This window comes from Camponotus vicinus, unplaced genomic scaffold, assembly GCF_025532165.1.
Source record: "Camponotus vicinus isolate PSW18456_S1 unplaced genomic scaffold, iyCamVici1.0 SCAF_9, whole genome shotgun sequence".
In the NCBI taxonomy this organism is placed as follows: Eukaryota; Metazoa; Arthropoda; class Insecta; order Hymenoptera; family Formicidae; genus Camponotus; species Camponotus vicinus.
In genome coordinates, this window is record NW_028141981.1 from 12,518,677 (window position 1) to 12,524,724 (window position 6,048).

Below are 6,048 nucleotides of genomic sequence, written 5' to 3' on the forward strand. Positions count from 1 at the left end.
GACGATAATGACGGCGACGACGTCGACGACAACGACGATGAGGCCGGCAACGATGGCGACGGCGACGATGCCGACGCCGACGGCGACGGTAACGGCGACGACATCGACGTCGACGACGACGGTCACGACGACGACGCCGACGGCTATGGTGACGACGTCAGCAGCGACGGAAAACGCCGTCTTTACATTAAATGTGAGTATAAAACTAAATATTATTATTAAGAATATAATTAAGAATAGTGCAGGGGGATTATTATCAACCGCTATTTGCATTTATGGATTTTCATCAATATTAGACCGGTCTTAACATTTCAATTAAAGCCCGGTTATACTAATGTTGCTTAATTTTAACATTAACTTTGCTCACTCTTCGTCTCTTTTTAACTACTTCCTTAGAAAGAGACAAAGAGTGAGCTAAGCTAAGATTAAAGTATGCAACCAAGCCTAAAATTAATAAAAGTCTCTTAATTTCGCAATATATCTGCGAATAATTCACTGTTGTTACGTCCAGACTCTGAGAAAAGATGGATTGAAGAAAAAACAATTATATAATCGAAAGTTTAAGGCGTATATCAATTTTGTTGTTTGTTAATATTTTTATTGTTCAAAATATTAATGTATTTTAATGTTAATGTTTCAGGCTGAACAGCTGCAAAATATTATAGCGACTGCTATAAAAAATTATTCGACACGAGGACGAGAACGAAGAAGAGGAAGAGGAAGAGGAAGAGGAGGAGGTGGAAGGGCCCGTCGAGGTGGAAGAGGACGAGGCGGAGAGAGAGGGCGAGGAAGAAACACTTATATTTTTTATAATTAAACATATTATAATTAATTTTTATAATTATCTTTATAATTACCTTTATAATTATCCAATGTTTCCAATAAAAATAAATGAAAATTAAATTTTTTATCATAGAAATATATTTAATATACATAAACACCTTACGTTACAGAATTCGTGTTACGGATATTTCGTGCACGTAGCACGGAATATATATACGTATATATACATATATAGTGTACGCGGGAGTTATGTGAGCAAGCGAGAAGGTAATAAGAGGAAGCGAAATGGCAGTAAGAGCGAGCGAGATAGAACGAGCAACGAAGACTCGAAAATCGAGTCTTTGTAGCCTGGCATACTATTTCTCTCTCGCTCGCTCCTATTACTATCTCGCTCGCTCCTATTACTATCTCGCTCGCTCCTATTACTATCTCGCTCGCTCCTATTACTATCTCGCTCACTTCTGTTATTGTTTCACTCGCTCTTACGTACTCGTATACTGTCATGTTCATCTCGTTATCAAGCCTGCCGCTGGCAAGCGGCCGATGACAAATTGTGACAAATAAATAAGTTAATCATTTTAAGATATATTTATAAGGGTATGCGAGTAATTTTAATGGGATAATGAAAATTTTGCGATTAAAATAACATCAAACACGGTATCAATCGGATAAATGTAGTTAAATATATATTCAAAATTTTTATTATCAGACTAATTAAAAATTATCCGATTTACGTCGTGTTTGATATCATTTTAATCGCAAAAATCTCAATAATTCATTAAAATTACTTTCATATCGATAAAATAAAAAATAAAAGTTTCAGTTTTTACTTTATAATCTCGTAAATGCGAATGGATAGAGGAAGTGAAGAAGCCGATTGTCAGAGACTTCGGAATTCTTTGATGATAGGTCGTCTCGCTCGCTCTCGACTCGCGGTTTCGCTGTCGCTCTCGCACTTGACAGGTCGTAAAGATAAGCGGACTCGGCTTCCTCGCGAATGTAAACATCTTATAAGATAAAAACTGAAACTCCTATTTTTTATTTTATTCATTTGAAAGTAATTTTAATGAATTATTGAGATTTTTGCGATTAAAATAATATCAAACACGACGTAAATCGGATAATTTTTAATTGGTCTGATAATAAAAATTTTGATTATATATTTAACTACGTTTATCCGATTGATACCGTGTTTGATGTTATTTTAATCGCAAAATTTTAATTATTCCATTAAAATTACTCCCTTACCCTTATAAATATATCTTAAAATAATTAATTTATTTATTTGTCACAATTTGTCATCGGCCGCTTGCCAGCGGCAGATTTGATAACGAGATGAGCATGACAATACACGAGTACGTAAGAGCGAGTGAAACAATAACAGAAGCGAGCGAGATAGTAATAGGAGCGAGCGAGAGAGAAATAGTATGCCAGGCTGCAAGAAACACTCGATTTCCGAGTCTTCGTTGCTCGTGCTATTGCTATCTCGCTCACTCTTATTGCCATTTTGCTCTCTCTTATTACCTTCTCGCTTGCTCACATAACTCCCGTGTACGCTACACACACACACACACACACACACACACACACACACACACATTGAATAGTTAACGAGATATTTGATTCTTTAAGTTGACAAAATTTATATAAATTATAAAATATCTGATAAAATGTTCATTTTTCAATTATTTTACTTTAATAATTTTATGCACAGAATAATAAGAGGAATCGGTTAATGTAAAGAAAACATGATTGTTCTTAAACAATATGTCGCTGCTCATTGCATTCATATAATAAAAAAAGAAAAAGAAAAAAAAAAAAATATATATATATATATATATGGAGAGAGAGAGAGGGAGAGAGAGAGAGAGAGAGGATCGCAAATTCGTCATTTCTCATTTATATTAAAATTTATTTGATATACGTGAGCACCTTGCTATACAGCACTGGTGCTACCGACATTTTGTGCACATAGCACGGAACAGAACCAGAAATTGTGCACCTTATATGTTACCCTCTGAGAACATTCGTGCACCTTGGCTTCGTAGTTTAGGTGCACGTTTTCAAGGTCCACAGAGGGCATATCGCTTTCAGGGATCACCTAAAAGCGGGCCGTGACACCTCTCATTCTTCTCTCTGATTGTGTTTTTACTTTTTTATTGTTTGGTGAAACATATTGTACAAGTACACACATAAATTTGGTATCTGTGATATCGGTTCTTTCATCTATTAAAATAGAAAATTTACGCGTTTTTAAAATTTCAATAATTTTTTCTGTTTCTCTTTTTGCAATTATTTCTTTAACAATTTGGATGCACTTAAGTCGGCCCAATGTAAGATCTCGTACAATTTCAGGCTCAGTACAAATATTTTTAATTAAAGGAACTAAATGATCTACAGTGCCAAAAGCAATATTATGTTCCGCGAAAAATGATGCTAATATTATTTCCGCGCGTTTTACTTTATTCTCATGCGTAAGAGTATTGACATCAGGAAGGCTTTGACCAGTTTTATTAAGACTGTTTACTTTTGTTATATGTTTGACCGATTGTGAGTGAGCAACTAAATTTGTCTTACAACACGCAATACTTTTATTACAAATATTACAAAAAGCTTTATTCGGTTCGGAATGGGGAGCCAACCATCCTTTAAAAATATTTTCATCTAACCATGAATGTTGAAATACTCGGACTCTTTGTTTTCTAATGACTCCTTTACTAACATTTACATTTGGATCCATATTGCACAAAAATTATAATAGTTTCTTTACTTACCTAATAGTATCTTTAACCCGTCCTCTGCGATCCCGCCAAAACTAAGGAGCTCCGTGCACCCATTAAATACGTGACTGTCGTCAACGTGAAACGTCATCATTACGTCATGCGCCATTACGCATGCGCGAGAAAACCTGGCCCGTCTAACAACACTGACTGGACATCGTCACATTTCTATGAATCATCATTATCCAGTACGCATTGCATCATATGCTGAATGATTTAACAAATGTGTTATATATATGTAACAGTGAAATTTATTTACTTTTAGGTAATAACACGACATTTAAGTCTACCACTTTTGAGTCTCCAGGAATATCACTTCAGGCGTCAGCTCAGCAAACACAAGCACAGTTTCAATGCCAAACACCATCTTCATCTATAACACAAATTGAACCAGTATCAGCAAGAGAGGAAACTGCACAACAAATCGAACAATGACTCAAGCTACAGCGAAGACAGTTCCTGTACCTGACAATTTTAATAAGAAGAAAAGGAAAATGAATGATGATCTCACAGACGCATACATTAAACAATCTGAAGGATTAAATAATCTGGCTGTGCAAGTTTCACAGCCATTGGTTGCAAAACAAAATCCAGCACCTGCTCCTGCAGCAACCCTAGATCCCATCTTAGGAGCAATCCAAGTGGCACTAACAAAAATAAAGGAGGCAAAGAAATTTCAATGCATGTTAGATATTCTGCATTACATAAATGAAAAATATGTAAAAATTGATGAGTGAGATAGTAGAGATAAGTTTAATGTCATATATTATTATACAGGGTGACCCATTTTAACTTAGGCAGCCAAATAACTCGAAAAATAAGCAAGATAGAGAAAAATGTTTTAGACAAAAGTTGTATGGTTTCGAGGGGGCCATAAGATGGTATCATTGGTTTGACCTTGAAGAGTCATTTGAAGGTCACGTGAAGGTCACTTCAATTTTTTTAAATGGAACATCCTATATATTTTTGTACATTCTTGTAGTTCATCTCGAGAGCTTTCCAAAACACTATAATTAAGTACATTTTCGTTAAGTACTTTTTGAGTTATGAGGCTTGAAATAATTTCTTAATTTTACATAAACCGTAAAATATCTTGTAAAATATTCATTTTTCGATTACCTTACCTTAATAGTTTTATGTACAAAATAATGAGAGGAATCAATTGGTGTAAAGAAAACACATAGTTGTTTCGAAGAAAAAATATGTAATTTGCAATTAACAATTCCATATTTTTTCTTAAAAACAACTATGTTTTCTTTACACCAATTGATTCCTCTCATTATTTTGTACATAAAAGTATTAAGGTAAGATAATCGAAAAATGAATATTTTACAAGATATTTTACGGTTTATGTAAAATGAAGAAATTATTTCAAGCATCATAACTCAAAAAGTACTTAACGGAAAGGTACTTAATTATAGTGTTTTGGAAAGCTCTCGAAATAAGCTACAAGAATGTACAAAAATATATAGGGTATTCCATTTAAAAAAATTGAAGTGACCTTCACGTGACCTTCAAATGACTCTTCAAGGTCAAACCAATGATACCATCTTATGGCTCCCTCGAAACCATACAACTTTTGTCTAAAACATTTTTCTCTATCTTGCTTATTTTTCGAGTTATTTGGCTGCCTAAGTTAAAATGGGTCACCCTGTATATTAGTTTTATTTTCTGAAAATTATTTTTGCAGATTTAGAAATAGAAATTTATGTTGCAGAAATAGAGGTTTATTAATATTGCAGAAATAGGTTTATTTATGTTGCAGAAATTGATTTATGTTGCAGAAATTTTAATTTATGTTGCAGATTTAAGTATTTTTTTTAACTTGTTACAAAGAGAAGATATATAAGATTATAAAATTATTAATTATATAATATATTATTATATATAAAAGAATTATTTTTAAATAAATAAAGGGAATGCAATATTATGAAGTGTGCAAGTTTATTAATGTAAAAAATTAGAATTATATGAACAGAATATAAATAACATTTAATAAACAGCGCAATCTATATAGCAAACAAATCAGTCTTATGTTATTTCTATATATTATCTATCTACATAATGTTACGTCCCAGCGGGTCGCGGCTCCGTGAGGAAGGAGAACTCGGACGACGCGGGGACTAGATCGCTTTTTCGGGTCAAACGAACCTAAGTGATTCTTCTCGGGGATACGCGCGATCTGAAGTACTCGAGATAACAGAGTTCGATTAGCCGTCAGAGTCGGAATCCTCGTCGGTGGATTCTTCGATTAGGTCGACGATGGGGATTACTATATTTCCGTCGCGATTGACGGGATATTCGTTCGACCGCAGCCAATACCCGAGATACTGTTGCGCACACTCTGCACTCGTTGCTGTCCCGAATACTACTGAGACGATGGCCACAGTTATGACATGCAAATCCGATGCTTTCTCCTATTATCAGTCGGTGTTTAATCACATATGTATACAGCGCGCGTTCTTCCGCGGGCAAGGGGTAGCAA